This window comes from Cyclopterus lumpus, chromosome 24 (assembly GCF_009769545.1).
Source record: "Cyclopterus lumpus isolate fCycLum1 chromosome 24, fCycLum1.pri, whole genome shotgun sequence".
In the NCBI taxonomy this organism is placed as follows: domain Eukaryota; kingdom Metazoa; phylum Chordata; class Actinopteri; order Perciformes; family Cyclopteridae; genus Cyclopterus; species Cyclopterus lumpus.
The window spans coordinates 19,299,392-19,318,460 of record NC_046989.1 but is presented as its reverse complement, the minus strand read 5'-3'; positions in this window follow the sequence as shown (position 1 = coordinate 19,318,460).

Genomic DNA, 19,069 nt, shown 5'->3' with positions numbered 1-19,069 from the left:
TAGCACAGACCTTCTAACGCCAACGTGTATAGAAACTGATTAATATCAACACAGAAAATATCCTATCATGTTTCAAGGTCGGGACGTTATATCGAGCAACTTGAGCGAAACCTATAAAAAAGGTAGCATGTCGCCCCTGTCGATGTACACTGAGTGTGTAACCTTGTCAGAGTGACATACATGTGGCTGCATGATAATTCATACATGCCACAGGGCGTCGCATGCATGAACATGTACCTCTAACGATGTGACATGCACGCTCTCTACCTATGAGGTCATGTGCCGGTGCTCACAGGCACACATTTGGAAACCAGGAAAAAGCCCTAAACCTTTTATGCCTCGGAGTGAGGATTGCTATTCGACGCGCTGCATAGCCCAGCGAGGCAGGGCTTATTATCTACCCCCCCCCCCCCCCCCCCCGATGACATCGCCTGTTTGTCCGTGACCCTCCCGGTCTGCCTCGTATCTCTTCCTCCACGATGCCGCTCTCCCCCTGCTGTGCGTCTCAGCGAGAGGTTAGGGAGACAGCTCTCCATCTTGGCGAGCCATATCACACTATAAGTGCCATTTTAGTTTGATACTTGATCAGCCAAATATCAGTATGAGCTTTTCCATCTCATCCATAATTCACCTGCGGGGGAGTCGGCTAAGAATAGAAGGCGCTCTGTGCTTAGGGCAGAGGAGCGAGAGACGCACAGGCAGCGAGGAGGGAGATGACATGGCGTGGACATGGAGCGGGCACAGTGCAGACTGGAGTGCAATTTGGGTGCTATAAAGTAGGGATGTCAATCACAAGATTCATCACAACACAATATTATATTGACTCTTTGGACAACAATATTTGTACAGTTAACACAATCTCCATACATGCACAAAATATGCACTACTAAAATAAAATGTCAGTATTGCAATACTGGGCTCTGTAGAAAGGAGGTGTGGATGAAAATACGAAACATTGGAATTTCAAAGATGTATCTATAATTAGAAATATTCAATATGTCACTTTGCATCAATGGTGTTGGATCATTGATCATCGAATCAACATCCAGATCAATGCATCGTTACCAGGCATCAACCTCTACTTCCATAGCGGTGGTGTCTCTCCTGGCCACCAGGGGGCGACTCCTCTGGTTGTATAGAAGTCTATGCTTCATGTGTTAAAGCTGCATTCTCTCTCCTGACCACCAGGGGGCGACTCCTCTGGTTGTATAGAAGTCTATGCTTCATGTGTTAAAGCTGCATTCTCTCTCCTGACCACCAGGGGGTGACTCCTCTGGTTGTATAGAAGTCTATATAAATGACTCTACTTCTCTTGATTTATTCCCTCGGTAAACATTGTAAACATGAGTTTATGGTCTCAATCTCTAGTTTCAAGTCTTCTTCAATACAGCGTGATGTTCATTTAGTGAATTATGGTCATTTAGAGTCAAATCGACCATAAAGCAGGGGATGCTTTAGGGCGGGGCTACAAGGTGATTGGTGTTGTCCAGTCAGAGAGGTCCTTTTGGGTCGCCTAATTAAGTCGTATTGAACATTCAGTTGTACTTAGCTCCACCCTCTTGTGCCACTTCTGGTTGCAGAAAACCAAGATGGCGACGGTCAAAATGCCGAACAGAATGTTCCTCTTTGTCAGTCCGTCCACCACTTTGGTGCAGACTGAGAGATCTCAACAATTATCGGATGGATTACCATAAGCGGGAGATCTGGATAATTATGGTTCATTTAAAGTCAAACAGACCATAAATCAGGCCATGCTTTAGGGCGGGGCTACACGGTGATTGAAAGGTTGATGCCGCTACCAGAGACGTGTACTCTTTGTCACTCCTCCTAGTTCCAAAAATAGGAACAAAAATAAAATGTCGACTGCCGTAATCAAAGGTGGATCAAAGCTTCGAAAACGGCGCTCCACAAACCATCGGGTGACGTCACCGTGACTAGGTCCACTTCTCATATACATGCTATGGTCGTTACACCCCCTAATATATCACAGCCAGCATAGGTCGTTATTCCCATTCATCGTACAGGTCATTTTTCCCCTTTCTTAAATTAAAAAGAGAGGAGCGTGTTCTAAACTGAACCCATCCGGTCCCATTGTGTCATATCTTGGCTTCATCACTCAGGACACAAACAATTAGACAGATATAGATGAGTCAAATTCATTTTTTGCTCTCACGACATTGTTCTGTCCTTCCTCTCTGGCCACGCGGTCAGCCAGAGTCCCATCGCTCAGCTCAGCCAAGTCCATATCTCGCACACACATTCTCCTGCAGGAATGCGACTTTTGTGAACTCTGAAGTATACAGAGGGATTGTTTGTCTACCTAAAACAGTCCATTTTATCAGCGGCCAACAACTGCACACACGAGGGCACACCCGATGAGACGGGGAGAGACAGCTCAGTCCCTGAGGGCCGCTGTGCTCTTGTCCACTCAGACGCTCTCTTTCCAGGGTGACGATATGGACATATCTTAGCATTAATCTGTTTGGATGAGATGTCAGTCTCAGGCGTGACACATCGCTCCACTTCAAGACCCGGGAAAGTCTGACAAGACAAGAGCTCTTAGACTCCCAGATGTCTTAGGCCTTTTTCTTGTTGCGTCCAGGGGGCACGGTGACCTTTTATTCTTTTATCCACACGCGCTCTATTCTTAGAGGCTGCAAAAGGCTGACATTTGACCTGAATACGAAGGCATATCTGCTCTCAGTGCTGCAGTGTTGGCTGAGCTAATCACTCCGAGTGGAGAACCCTCTCATTGTCTAGCAATGTATGAATCAGCAAAGAAAGGCCATAGACTGACCACACTCCTCTCCCAATGCAATTCTCACATTCCATCAGCTGAGCAGTGAAAGTGTCAGATTGTCCCCCATGCAACTAGGACGGAACGGGGAGGAGAGAGTCCGTGAAAGGTTCTGTTTCTCCTCCCTGATGGCAAATAAATAATAAGAAATTAGAAGACGCTTTTGGGAGGAAGTAGTCAGTTCTTAATTCATGCATACCAGTGACATAATGTGACAGTAATGTAATTTGTTCTGGGCCAAAAGCCCAGTCGCACTTATCAAGCAGTTACAGGCCTGATTTGTCTTCTTACCCCTCCTCTCAGGCCACCGTGCACTAAAGAGGCCTTTTTAGCGCTCCTCGCCGGTTCGGAGGACGGCGGCCTTATTAGACGTGACTAGATGTGACTGCATGATAATGAAGCGGCGTAATGCAATGTCAGAGAGGTTGACACGACAAAAAGGCTAAGGCGGGTGAAATTCCTAATCAGCTTAAAATGTCACAGGGCTCACCTTGGGTCGGAATCAGAGCCGCGGGCCGATTAGTTCTCTGCATCGATGTCAACCTCATGGATGCCTCTCCTCTTTGGTCTGTCTCACAGATTCAGAGTCACTCAGACTCCCGACCTACTCCCTCTCTCTCTCTGCTCCTTCTCTCTCTGTCCCCGATGCCATTATGATTTGAGTTGAGACGAAGAGCGGACATTTACAGGTGAAGTCGTCGCCCAACAGCCTTGATGCTCTGATTGTCTTCTGAATCATGAAGCCCACACATTTTTCTGGATCTGAACATGCTAGACATTGGAGAAAAAAATGGTATCTTGATTTTAGACAGAAAATATCAATGCATCCATCTGAAATGACAACTATTAGCAGCATATTTCATGAGCTGTAGCTAGCATGTCTTCCGCTGACTTTTGACTGTTTCCAGCTGATCCGTCTAAAAGTTGAAACCTGTAAAAGGGTCATAAATATGAATGTGGTGACTATACATGAATGTTATTGTGCTATAAGACTAACGCTCCATGTCTCGAGCAAAAAGTCAGCATTCACCCTCGCTGAGGAGCCGTGTAAAAAAGAACTCCACTCATCAGGGATGAAAAAAAGTGACAAAGATGCAATACAAATATCTGTACTTTTTTTTATCAACTACAAAGGCAACCAATTAATCAATAAAAGTTTAAATTCATGTCACTTTCTTTTTTTATAATCCAGTGATTCACTATATATTATTCTGAAATGGGCCATTTGGGACTGTCACTTGTCACTTTTATTTATTTATTCCCCTGGACAGTGTGCATTAATCAATATTTCAGTTTACACATAAATGTAAATTAACTTTTTGTTGAAAGATGATTCGCCCTTTCTCTGAACTCAACAGGAAGACGTTCCAGTAGTGGGCTCCAGTACGGAGCTCCAGTAGGGTGCTCCAGTAGAGGGTTCCAGTCGGGGGATCCAGTAGGGGGTTCCAGTAGAGGGTTCCAGTTGGGGGATCCAGTAGAGGGTTCCAGTCGGGGGATCCAGTAGGGGGTTCCAGTAGAGGGTTCCAGTTGGGGGATCCAGTAGAGGGTTCCAGTCGGGGGATCCAGTAGAGGGTTCCAGTCGGGGATCCAGTAGGGGGTTCCAGTAGGGCGTTCCAGTACGGAGCTCCAGTAGGGGGTTCCAGTAGGGGGCTCCAGTAGGGTGCTCCAGTAGGGGGTTCCAGTAGGGGGATCCAGTAGGGTGCTCCAGTAGAGGGTTCCAGTAGGGGGCTCCAGTAGGGGGTTCCAGTAGGGGCTCCAGTAGAGGGTTCCAGTAGGGGGCTCCAGTAGGGTGCTCCACTAGAGGGTTCCAGTAGGGGGCTCCAGTAGGGTGCTCCAGTAGATGGTTCCAGTAAGGTGCTCCAGTAGAGGGTTCCAGTAAGGGGCTCCAGTAGAGGGTTCCAGTAGGGGTATCCAGTAGTGGGCTCCAGTAGGGGGTTCCAGTAGAGGGTTCCAGTAGGGGGTTCCAGTAGGGGCTCCAATAGAGGGTTCCAGTAAGGGGCTCCAATAGACGGTTCCAGTAAGGGGCTCCAGTAAGGGGCTCCAGTAGGGGGTTCCAGTAGGGGCTCCAATAGAGGGTTCCAGTAAGGGGCTCCAATAGAGGGTTCCAGTAAGGGGCTCCAATAGAGGGTTCCAGTAAGGGGCTCCAGTAGGGGGTTCCAGTAGGGGGTTCCAGTAGTGGGCTCCAGTAGGGGGTTCCAGTAGAGGGTTCCAGTAAGGGGCTCCAATAGAGGGTTCCAGTAAGGGGCTCCAGTAAGGGGCTCCAGTAGGGGGTTCCAGTAGGGGCTCCAATAGAGGGTTCCAGTAAGGGGCTCCAATAGAGGGTTCCAGTAAGGGGCTCCAGTAGGGGGTTCCAATAGAGGGTTCCAGTAGTGGGCTCCAGTAGGGGGTTCCAGTAGAGGGTTCCAGTAGGGGGTTCCAGTAGGGGCTCCAATAGAGGGTTCCAGTAAGGGGCTCCAGTAGGGGGTTCCAGTAGGGGCTCCAATAGAGGGTTCCAGTAAGGGGCTCCAATAGAGGGTTCCAGTAAGGGGCTCCAATAGAGGGTTCCAGTAAGGGGCTCCAATAGAGGGTTCCAGTAAGGGGCTCCAGTAGGGGGTTCCAGTAGGGGCTCCAATAGAGGGTTCCAGTAAGGGGCTCCAGTAGGGGGTTCCAGTAGGGGCTCCAATAGAGGGTTCCAGTAAGGGGCTCCAATAGAGGGTTCCAGTAAGGGGCTCCAATAGAGGGTTCCAGTAAGGGTCTCCAGTAGGGGGTTCCAGTAGGGGCTCCAATAGAGGGTTCCAGTAAGGGTCTCCAGTAGGGGGTTCCAGTAGGGGCTCCAATAGAGGGTTCCAGTAAGGGGCTCCAGTAGGGGGTTCCAGTAGGGGCTCCAATAGAGGGTTCCAGTAAGGGGCTCCAGTAGAGGCCTCGCAGTAGGGGGCTCCAGTTGTGGGCTCTGACTGAGAAGACGTCTGCTTTGTACAACACAGTGGCCTCTGGGAAAACATCTGAACACTTCTCCCCCGACTGTGCTGCTGTAAGTCAGCTTAAGTTCCAGCACATAGACGGACAGACATGGAGAGGAGCCTAACACGTAACGCTGTTATGGTCGCTAAGCTTCGGCTGTTCGGGATTTACTTAAATGATTATACATTTCTGATTAATCATTTCATAATTCAAAACTGAGCATTTCAACTGTTAGCTTAATATGTTCCACTGTATTACCAAGAGCAGGCAGTGTGCATTTTCTACTAACCTGATTAGCAGAGCAAAGACACAGTGTTCCTGTAATGCACTTCTAGCTTTCTCTGAAAAGCTCTCCAAGGAGCTGCTGCAGTAAGAGATGTAAGCAATTTACAATAGTTCAACATCCCCTCTGCTGCACTACAAATATGTGTTTTCTTGCCATACAGAGTTTGCCTTGGGGATGAGTTCAGCTCGTACATACCGTCAACCCCGTTCTACAATGAAAACCCCTGTGGAGAAAAAGGCTTTCATCAATCCTTAATATGAGATCTTTGGGATGAGCATGCTGAATAATAACCAGACAATTCACCATGAACAAGCCAGTTCACTCCTGTAATATAACAGAAGATCATGTTATTACAGCACTTGAGCATGGTCTGTTTATTTCATTCCACCCTCAGACCCAATTCATGTCCACAGTCTCGACGCAGCACTACATCACACCTCATTAAATACCAAATCTGGATCTGGTTATTGGTCTGGGTCCACTTCTGTGCCCAGGCTGCACTTCGCAGGTCTACAGCAGGGCCATCCCCGGCTCACTGGTCACTGCGGAGGCCATTTCAGCGTAAGAGTCAGGACAACATGTTTTTTGAGTTGAGAAAACCAAACTGGCTATTCTGCTTTTCAACAACTGGAGGGCATTTTAGTCAAACGGTGGTCATATCATATTTACTGAGGGGAGAGCGTTCAAACTCAACCATGAAATATTAATAAAACAGCTTCTACAGTATGTTTGTCTCTTTTTCTACTCCTTCATGAGTGAAACAGTATTTGTTTGAAGAGAAAATGCAGTAATTCTCTTTTAAATAACACATTTGGCAGAATTCTTTGATGTTTTTGGCAAAACCGGTGATCCTGTGAAGCGAACTAAAAACTTCAACTTGGCTCGCTGCCTCCTGTTTGACGCTGAACAGCAAGAGTCTGCTTTCCATTAGAGAGACACCTCCAGCAGAATCCTTGGATGTGAGAATTAAAGGTGAGCTCATTGAACAAGTGTCACAGATAAAGTACGATGGGATCATGTTACATCCTCAGTTGCGATGTAAAAGTCGTGCTCAAAAGGTTTGTAAAGCGTTAAAAATATACGTTCAAAGATCTGCCGCTCATGTAGCTTCAGAGGAAGCAGGACTCTCCTGCACACCTGGAGCAGATAGTTCATTTAGCTGATGGCTCGTCAGGCCTAGAAGATGGACATGCATATGTCATGTTTGTTTGAATGACTGACAGCCATAACTTTAACAGGAATACAGCGATGTTATGTATTTCATGTCCAAAAATAGCGTTTAATACACTACTCTCAGCCACCAAGGCAAGCATATTTACTCGTCAGGAGCCTGTGCAGGAGTATTCAAAGTAAATTAAAAAAATCATAGTAAAAACATAAAAAATAAGCCAAATAGTGTGACATCGTTCCTCGAGGTACTGAAATAGTTGTTTTCTGCAAGTGGTGCAGAGAGTGGTGCAGAGAGTGGTGCAGAGTGGGTCCCAGCGCACGGCGGAGGCTGAGCCTCACAGAGAGGCTGGACACTGGGGAGCCGAGCAGCCAGGAGCACCGTCTTCATCCCACAGAGCGCTGGCATGCAGCACTTTCCTCCCTGATTGATACCGCTGTTGGACCGGTCTGGTCGGCCAGTGGAAACCACCATAAATTCTAGGCCTGCTTTGTCGTTAAGCTCAGTAGCTCAGGAAATAAAATTAGCTGTGTCCAATTTTGGCTGCATAATACTATAAATAACAATTTATAGTCGGTGATAAACGCACAAAGATGGAATTAATTAAAAGAAGAAATACAACTTACCTGGTTTGGTTTATGAGTTTCTTTTTTTCTTATCTTTTTTTATTTATTGAGCAGCTTTTACTCATATACTCTACCATTGTGATATAATAATTAAACTGTTATTGCTTAGGCATTATTCAGGCAATTTGCTTTTGTTGTCAGCACATAAAGCCAGCATGTAAGCACCGTCTTAACCCTCTTACTCGCGCCAAAGGCTCCATCACCAGGGAAGTGACTAATGACCAGACCTTTTTGCAGTGTTTCTCCTGCCTGTGTGTATATATAAATATAAATATATATATATATATATATATATATATATATATATATATATATATATATATATATATAAATATATAGCACCGGTCCCGCGGTTTGCTGAGGGCGAGGATGGCTGAAGCTGCGGCTACAGAGGCAGGAACGGCTACTATTCTTAATGTCAAATGAACATGTAAGTGTACTTTATCATTTTTGACTGCTCCCTTATTGCTAAATCCCGAGCAGGCCGGCTGCGCTCCGCTTTCTGCCTTCAGACGTGTTCACTTCCAACCGAAATCCTGCTGAGGAGGACGGAGGCAAAATAAATGACATGTCCCACATCTCCCTGTTTAGGTATGTTTTCAAAAAGCCCTGTGTGTGTGTGTGTGTGTGTGTGTGTGTGTGTGTGTGTGTGTGTGTGTGTGTGTGTGTGTGTGTGTGTGTGTGTGTGTGTGTGTGTGTGTGTGTGTGTGCATGTGTGTGTGCGTGTGTGTAGAGCTATGTTTGTCTCTTGGTATCCTCCCTCTGCAGACAGGGCCCTCTCACTCACCAACATGTGTTTCTGATTACCGTCCTGCAGTCCTCTCTCTCTCTCTCTCTCTCTCTCTCTCTCTCTCTCTCTCTCTCTCTCTCTCTCTCTCTCTCTCCAGGATCGGCGACTTGAGCGTCACGTCTCTCCACAGCTGCTGCCGATGATGCGGTGTCCCATGAAGCCACAGAGCACAGTGAAGCCTCCCGTGCCCGTGTCTATTTGTCTGTCGCGGGAAGCTCCATTGTGAAAAGATGGCAATGTAATAAACCGACCCCTTGACCCCAAAGTAGCTGCCATGCAACCTCCTTTTCGTGCCGGATGATATGTTAAGTGTGTCCAGGACAGCTTGTCAACAAACACATGGGGGAAGCCAATAAACGGCGCGCGCTGCGGTTGTTTTAACCCCAGCAGGGCAGCACACATTAATCACAGTTAAGGCGGCGACGATGATGAGGTGTTTGGTGGTCGGGCTCCAAATAGCTGGTAATGGAGCTGCAGTTCGCGGAGGTGTCTCACTGTTGGTTCCATTTTGGAATGCAAATAGTTGTCTGGCAGATGCAGCGGAGGCCACCAGACTAAGAGTCTCGGGCCGAGCTTAAGACACAGCGGGGCTCAGCGCTCAATGCTAACGTCAGTATGACAACATGCTAATACGCTAATACTTTACTTTGAGCTTACTTGTCACGAATTAATAACTTTTCATGGATGTGACATGTTGTATGGCTGTAATAATCTGATGGTATGAAGTCAATAAACGGTCAAAAGATTGCGACGGCGCTACCATGATGCTATGTTGCTCTGTGACCACAACCAAGCCAATCCATCAGAGAGCTATGCTTCAACTGGAGTGGTATTGACGCATTACGTCACTCACATGGTTACATAACTTCGGAACACCGCGGTGGGTGCATATTTTTATGCTGTAGAATCTGATTATTTAAATAGATTTGAGGAACAGGTTGCCTAGTCCCTTCCATTCTCCATTCTGACACGACAACGGCAGTGACATTTAGGAGAGCGGTTATTTTCAGATCTGACGTCGCCGACTGCGGCTGCAATGCAAATTAGCCGATCGAAATCCAATATTTAATATCTAAGTCGTGCCGAAGTGGTGAACCGTGGCGAACAGTTCAACGGTGGAGGCCTCTTGGGGGGCCGCACACAACAACAACAACTAAACCATCCAGATATTATTTAGCTTTCCTCTGAAACAACACCTCCCAGGGTCACACGTCGCCGGCGGCGTTTGGCATTCCAGGCGAGACCAGACCGCCCCGCCAGGCAGAGCAAGGTCGACGCACGTGGGCGATCAGTTTCACGGTGAATACCAAATGTAGGAGCGCCTCCAAACCCTGAGAGATGAGACAGGACATTAAAGCTACAGTCCCCGGAGGAAGGAGGAGGATGAAGACGGAGGGGAGGGAAGAGCACGGAGGAAGGGGGAAAAAAAAAAACAGGTGGCAGCACTTCAAAGGAAGAGAGGTTTATGAATTATGGGAGATAATGTGACTGCTGACTTCTGAAGGGGGTCCCAGCAGTGCCGGGTATCATTCTTTAGGGACAGTATAACTTCACTCCTTTCTATTCCCTTTTTTTTCTCTTTTACACAGCAATAAATAATAGACATTTCCATGCTATCTGAGGAGTAAGAAAAGAGCCTGGAATATTTCCTGCAATGATCTCAGTTCAGGTGCCGTGTCATTTTTAGATAATGAACTCATTTCCTCTTTCTGCAGACTGAATTAAGTGACCAGCAGCCAAAGAGAATTAAGTGACTCATTCCTCACAAAAGAAATATAATACCGTCCTTATTCAAATAATTCAATTGCCATTAATGCTACTGTAGGAGCAATTATTTGTCTTAGATAGGCTATTATTATTATTATCCATAGGTCATTCCAGAGGATCATGTTTGAAAGGCTGAAATGGAAGGACAGTCATGATGTGCGCAAACACAATGCTGTGTGTGTGTTTGGATGTGAATGTACCGTGTAGATGTGTCCATGCGACACAATTATCACTGCATCCAGCGGACACTGAGCAACGCTTCAATAGACTGAAGAATGTAAGTGATGAATCGTGAGTTTAGTCTTTAGGTCTATGAATGTTGTTTTTCAGTTCTGATACTGATAACTGGGCTCTGTTAAATTAATAAACTCTATGTCTCACTGTGTCAGATTTGACTTGAGCATTGCTTTCCTATCTTTGTAAAACTAAATGTGATAAATAAATACATAGATATGAATTTACTGAACTGCTTTTTATTCTTAAAATAATGATTCAATAAATCGTACATGAACCACTTGGTAAAACAACAGGAAGTGTAAACCTTTAATCAGAGGAGGGGATTGACTCACGCTAGCAGGCAGCTGCAGGATCTGCTTCCATCGCATCAGAGCTCAGAGCTCCCGTCCAACAGCTCTCAGGCCTGTGTGTGTTGACATCACTGAGAAGAGTGTGTTTGGTTATATTTAAATATGTATTGAGTTATGACTATTAGAAGAAGTGCAGTGAAAACATCTTTTCAGAGTGAATTCTCTTAATCTGAATAGGGGATTTGTTTTAATTAATTTATAACCAGGTTGTTCATAAACATTGACATAATTAGCTCTAGTAGTTATCAGTCAATCACTGACAAATAATGCTTCAATGCAAAGATAATTATGAATACATGTGCTCCGAGCTGTACGGATGTTTCTCAACACATTGTATTAGTTGGTGTATTTGTTTAGCGTGTCTTGTACACTTGTTTATGATTTCCCAGCCTCTGCTCTAAAGTGGGTACTCTCCATCATGCACAAACATCCATTATGCTTTTGTATAGCAGCTTTGAGCTTTGAATGTGAATGATTTTTTTCTAATCCTCTATGAATGCACTGCAAATGTATTCATAAATTGTCTGCTCAGACTTGAAGCACAACTCTAAGGTTGCAACAAATAATGGTCTTAAAATATTTACAGAGGTTAGTAAGCATTTGTTGTATAAAGGATGAAGAGACGATATAAAAGACAATGCAGCGCATTTGTTTTCACTCCATCTGGAGAGTCTCATTTGTATTTCCTCCTCTGGTTGTCTCCTGATTACACTTGAGCAGAATAGATGAGGTAATGGACGATTAATGACAATAATAACTCATTACACACAGTACACTGCAGTATATGGTTTTCATTTTTCTCCATTTTGCTTGTGTTTCTGATTTAACAGTTTATGGGTATACTGGGTTTGGGGTTTACCACATTAATACTTAAGAGTGCTTCAGGGATTACTATAAATAATAGTTAGGAAGTTAGCATCACATTGGTTATCTTTACAAAAAGCCCTTGTTTTTTTTGGAATTGCAATAAGATAATCTTAACAAATAAGCATTATTTTATGATTTGTGAAGCATGGACACAACACTAGAAGTAAAAAGTTAACGTTAGTCTATCAACGAACTATCTCACCGAGGCGAAGGATGATCACATTTACCCATAATGCTTCAAAATTCACAAAGGGTTATTGACTAACTTATCTAATATAGTAGAACAAAATATAAAAAATCTCTTTACCACAGACCTTATTTCAGACATCTAACCTAAAACCCATCATTAAATAACATTGACTTAGAGAGGTCCCCTAAGTGCACAAATGCTGACTCATTTCCTTATTTACAACTTATTCTATACAATAAAACAAATATGGCCACCATTAAGTGAAACTAATAGCTGTCTTCAATTCATTCTAATAGGAATGGAGCTTACTAGACCTGTGACTGTGAGTGCACGGCGTCTCCAATAGAGAGCGGACATCCTCTTTTAGTCTGATTTGATCTTTCCTCAGACATTAGACACTCATCTCCTGTCACTTCACGTCTGTTTCTAAGGGTAAATGGCAAAATGAAGATACCGACTAAATAACAGGTTCAAAAAGTAGAACCTTTGGTTTCAGTATTCAACCTCCTTGACTTGTTCTGCATGTTGTGGTATTGGCATCTACATTCAGAGAGGACTAAAGCATGTTTGACAAATTTAAATGTTTACCTGGTCATGGCGAAAGATAAAGACATCAGGAAACCACCAAAGTTCTCAAAGACTAAACATGTCTGAACCACATAGCTTGGTAATGTATCCATTCAGACATTTCACTCAAAAACCAACATGTCAGGAGAAGACCGGTTGAGATGTTCCTCTCGAAGCCGCACGGATGTTAACCCACTAGTGGCAATAGAGAAAAAGTCAGAGGTACACTTAAGTAAATAGGCAACATTGACCATGAATATCTCTCCCAAATTTCATGGTAAACCATCCAACCTTTCTCAATATGTCATATAACAGCACCAGATGATAAGTCAAAGGATCACCAAAATCAGGAAGCTTTTACCTCTTGGGACCATATAAAGCTGTAAGAAATATGATGCCAATCCTTAGAGTATATATTGACATTTTATTTGATTAATTTAAAGTTTAACCTGCTGGTAGTGCTACAGGAAGACTCAAAGGATCACCAAAGCTGGTAGGAATCATCTTCTGGGCACCTTCTAGGCACCATGGATATCTACCAAATTTTCCGACAATTCATCCAATAGTTGTGGACACGTTTCATCAAAGAAACTAAACCGACAACCTTTGTGTTGTCTCAAGAGGGAAAGTTAAGTGATCACCACAGGCAGTAGGTTGTAATCTCCAGAATGTTCACACCAATCCTTCCTATATTTGCAAGTGGTGGACCGATCAACCAACCGACAGAGCGTCTGGAATGAAGACAGCATATCAACATGAGCATTCAGTTCACACCAAATACTCTGTACAAGAAGCATCAAGATTTTGGAGTTCTCTCAATTCTCAGTAGGAGGCTGGAGCTCAGTCACACCATTGAGTCATTACGCAGAATTTTCGATGGATTTCAATTCTGTTGATTCCTCGGTTGCAACAAGAGTTTGGCAGCCCCGTTCTGAAGCAATTCCAGCACCGATTTGGCTGTCAGACCATAAGTGGCCCATCTATGGTTTTTGGCAACCTGAGGCAAGTTTTCTGAGAAAATGAGTTCATTTGGTTCCATTGATTGTTCCCCCATCCTTACAAGTCTGCTAGTGCCTCCTGCTCCCCTCCACAGCATGACGCTGCCACCACCATGCTTCGCAGTAGGGGTGCTATTAGATGGGTAATGAGCTGTGCCCAGTTTCCGCCTGACAGAGAGCTTTGTTTTATGGTTGAGAGTACAGTTTCCAGTTTCAACACAAACGACCCTTCTGCCTCTTGCTTTCCCCAAGCATCTTTCAAGTGCCTTTTTGCCAAGTCCAACCAAAGTCCAGGTCATGTACCTCTGCTACAGGAAGTCGTGTCCTTCTGGCTACTCTGCTGTACAGCCTAGATTCAAAAAGTAATAAGCTCACTGTGGTTCTTCCAACAACATCTCCCATTGGAGTCAAGCAGCTCTGTAGTCCTGTCAGTAAGCTTGTTGGGTTCTTGGGTTACCTTTCTTGGCGGGCTGCTCAGGTTGGATGGACTACCAGGAAGAGCTTGGGCATTCCGGGTTTGTCTTTTCCATTTCCAACTGTCTAATATCGGCGGGTGCTTCTGAAATACTGACAAAGAAAGTACGAGCAGTCTTTCCCTAGGTGGTCTAGCGCTTCACAGTTCTGCCTCTGAACTCTATATGATTTCTAATGTTAGAATATCTCCTTTGACATCCGTTTATTGGATCTAATGTCAGCACAGAAGATCAGGAGCAGACACTGACAGATTGTATCACCACTCACCATAATGATTGGAGTATTTCCAGAGGATAAATTGCACAATGAATGAATGACCTTGAATAGTGACCTCGACCCCAACTAACACCCTAAATGCTTGTGCTTCATTTCCATTGACTGATCAGTGTTGACGAGCTCCTTCTAAACCTAGAATGCATGTCAATATTCACCATAGAACTGTCAATGAGCAGGGTGACCAGTAGCCCTACAGGTATCACAAAGAGCTGGTGTCTCTAGTGTGTCTTCTTGCTTACCATGATGCATTCATGTTGTACAGTGCCGTCGCATGGAGCTACGGCGTGTTAGCATTTGTTGTCGATTGAAAAAGGCATACCGCAAGAATGCATACTGTCTCCATCAGCCAATGAAGTGAAATACTCATTTGGATTACAGTATTACAGTATATATACTATGTATATACTGTATGTATATACATTACATTATAGTTTACAACCGTTATGTACACAGTATGTACGCGTGCCGTTGTGTGTTAATGTGTGCTCTCAGTACATAGAGCAGACAAGTTTGTGCATGAGGCCGGAGCTGCACTTTTTTCACATGCGTTTCTTTTTCTACTTTATGGTTCCAGACAGACCCTCAGACCTGCACTCTCCCTCAGGGGTGAGGAGAATTCAAAATAATTACAAAAGTCAGAAGACCATGACGACCATGACCACCAGAAGCCATGTGCATATGGTGTCTGATGTGTGTTTCTGCAGGTGTGGTCAAAGCGGACTTTGACTACTCAAGTGTACTTCCTAATTGTACTAAAACCACATCTGTGTGTGTGTGTGTGAGATTAGTAGGCGGGCTGTGCCAGGTGTGATTTCATTCTCCCTGCAGTCATGGGTCTGTGAGATCGCTTTAGACACAGTCTCTACCACCTACTGGTAGACAATGGTGCGCTCCTCCCATCCAGACAAAGTGTGTGCAAGTGTTGGTGTTGTTGCACATTGTACTGTACTCATGCAGTACCATCTGTATGTGTGTGTGTGTGTGTGTGTGTGTGTGTGTGTGTGTCACCTTGTAACCGTGTTATTTAGCTTCGTATTTTATCCCGCGTTCGATCGGCCTGCCGGCATTTGTGTGCGTTTGCTTCTGTCTATCGGAAAGTGTTTGTACATGTGTGTGTGTGTGTGTGTGTGTGTGTGTGTCCTTTAGTGTGGGGGGAACCAGAGGGAGGCTCCGAGGCTTTTACGAGTTCAGCTTCCTGCAGAGTGGAACGGTGAGCGGAAGATAATAATAGCCAGGTCAAGATTCAATTATTTGCCTGGGGATTAACCTTATGGGGTCTTTCAGGAGGGTCAGTGGGTGGTGAGGGGTTCCGGTCCTCTGAAACAGAAGCCACTCACAAAGCTCTTTTACTATTGTTGAGTCTGATCATAAAGATCTGGAGGCTGCAACTAAAGGGCAGGGCTGTCCAGGTCAGTCAGACTGGATGTAGTTTAATGTAGTTAAACATAGACAGTACCTGCAGAGCAACAGTTGGAAGTAATAGAGAAATCAAAAAGAGAAAGAAAATCTAGGGCGAGATGGCCAAAATCTTCTATCCTGATGTATGGAATTCCATATCACGATATAACTTTTGGTGCTTTAATAAATAAATAATATATACGGAATAACCATTAGTCTATTTTTGTATATGTCTGTGTGAATTAAATTCCTGAAAAATAAGACCTTTAATGAAAATTAAAAAAAAACGTCAGTTTCAAATAAAAATCTTGTTCTCAGTATAGACAACATAATTGTGTGTCATGATATTGCGATATATGATTTAATTACGGTATGATTCTATTGTAAGATGATATAGTCTCATATTTAGTTCATCTTAGATTTTGGATATCATAATGTGACATATGTGTTGTCGTTTCCTGGTATTAAAGGCTGTATTACAGTAAATGGAACAATGGGCAGACTGTTGACATCCATTGTTGCTCTAATATTTGTCTTGACTGATTTAGTCATTATATCCACATTACTGAATGCAATTACTGCATTATATTGCTTATTTAACACTCTATTGTTTGTCAGGTGTTACAGTCCTGGGTCTTTTGTCACCTGCTATGCTGTTATATAGTCAGCAGCTACTAAGAAGGACATGAATAAACTATTCAATTCAGTTTTTTTTGTATAGCCCAATATCACAAATTACAAACTCCCCTCAGAGGGCTTTACAATCTGTACACATACGACATCCCTGACCTTTGACCTCACATTGGATAAACTTCACTATAGCCTTCTCATGTTTTTCAGAAAGGTAATATTTAATCAGACACCTGAATATTTCTTCAATCAGTTACAATATACATGTAACAGACATAACCATCACACAAGGAACACTAGTTTAGGTCACTTGATACCTCCTACCCCAAGAACAAACCTCCTCAAATGTACAGTTATTCTTAGTGCAATTACCGCTTGGAATTTACTACCTCATCATATATCTCATACAGGTAATAATCTGTCATTTAAAAAACAATTAAAGGCGCACCTCAGGCCATTAACCACTTGACATTAACCACTTGACATTAACTACTCATCTGATCCTTCTTTGTATAAATTACTGATGTACTGCACAATGTACTTCCTAGTCCTCGGCTGCAGGTATCTGACTACTATTTAACTGTTTGTTTCATGTTTTGCACGTTTTGTATGTATTACATTTTGTCCTTTCTGTGCACTCCAGGAAGATTAGCAGCCGCTAAGGCGTCAGCTAATGGGGAACCAGTTAATAAAGTAAACTAAACTGATGATTAATTGTCAAAAATCACAAACGATATTTTGTGAAACAATGGTCAAGCTGTTTGTTTAAAAATGCATAGTGGTATTTGATTTTCTTTATGGTTGTATCGACTGCATTGCTGACGATGTTGATAATTACTGCAATGGTCTGAATGACGTGTTGAGAGCCACTGGGTTCAGGCCGGTCCGCCTCGTCACCGCCCGACGACACACCTGTGATTGGCTGCAGGGAATGGGTTCTGTGGTTCCTGCTTGTTCTCTAGGCCGGCCCGTCATACTGCAATAGTGCAGATGGCTTTGACAACATCAAGGCGCTGTTTTGCAGATATGTGCAATCTCATATTTCCATTGTTGAGTGATAATTGATATGACAAACTAAACTTACTTTTTTTTTTCATTCTCCGAATTAGCCACACACAAACAAACCCGTGTGGATATTCTATTTATTTATAGCTTCATTTATGGAAAATGTTCCATAACTATGATAATATATGTGGCCAATAGATATTATTTCCCGTTTTTATCTGCCAGGTACCACTTGGATCACACTAAGTTCAAGAGCGTTGCTGTTACTTCCATTAATATGTGCCTTTGCCAACTGAGCCAGCAGGAGCCCTAAAAACACACTTACACGCACACACACACACACACACACACGCAGACACACACGCACACACACACACACACACACACGCAGACACACACGCACACACACACACACACACACGCACACACACACGCATACACACACGCATACACACACGCACGCACACACACACACACGCACACACACACACGCAGACACACACACTCACACACACACACTCACACACACACACACACACACGCACACACACACGCACACACATGCACACTAGCACTTACACTCCATCGCAGCACAGCGTCGGGAGATGAAAGATGAGACAGAAACGTGAACTTCACATACCGTCAGAGGCGGCCAATTGAATTAATCATCTGCAAGTCGCCATCTAAAATACTTGTGTGAGCTAATGGAAGAAGTCCTGCTGCACGAGGGGACAAATGAACGTGTTGATGAGCAACGTCCCAGATATTTATGAGGCGAGTCCACGGCTGCAGGCTGCTCCACCACCTGCCTGTCAGCCGCCCTGTGTTTCTGCTGCTGTCTCTCTCCCTTTCCCCCCCCCTCCCTCCATCCATCCCCCCATCCCTCCATCCCTCGCTCAATAAAGTCTTAGCTGAGAGTATGAGAGATGAAAAGAAAAGAAAATGTCTTTTGATCCGGCAGCCTTGTGTTACAGCTCTGTCAAAGAGCATTATCATGATAACCCGACTACAAAAAGAAACAGCCAAGGGGTATCAAAGCCAGATATGCAGAGATTTAATGCACAGACTATTAATGCACAGGCCGAGTATGGACAGGCTGACTTAATAGGAATGCAGCGGAGTGGACACAGCATCCCAGCCAAGTGCCCTTTTCATTTTCATTCTCTTTCTTCATGTTTCCTGTAGCCGGCAGTACAAAGACTTCTCATTCCAGCCAACACTGTTTTTTTCAGTCGAGGGTGCTCCGATCAAATAACTGTGAACTGCACGCAGCGCTGCATTGTTGGGAGTTGCACTGTTTCATGTTTGATATATTCACGCAGAGGGGCGATATTACCCTCCTGTTATGCCGAGAGGAGAAGAAAAACCACGCAGGGACCTTTGAAGATGCCAGGAAGATGAGTTTCCTTTTCTCAAACTCAGACATTAGTTTCCCTCCGGGTCAAAGTGGTGAGGTCACCTGGATTTAACAATAGGCAGATTTGTGTGTGACGCCGAGTGTGTAGCTATTTGTGTTATTTATTTGTCGGTCGAGATGAACGCAGCATGAAAACAATAAAGAAAAGGCCAATAATCCCTCTGAAAAACACTCGGAGTAAAGTGAATGAATGAGCTGCTGAAGAGTTCTGCAGAGCACCCGACAACAAAGAGTCAAGCAGCGCCGGGGGGATGGAGGACTTGGAGAGGACCAGACTAGTGCTAGA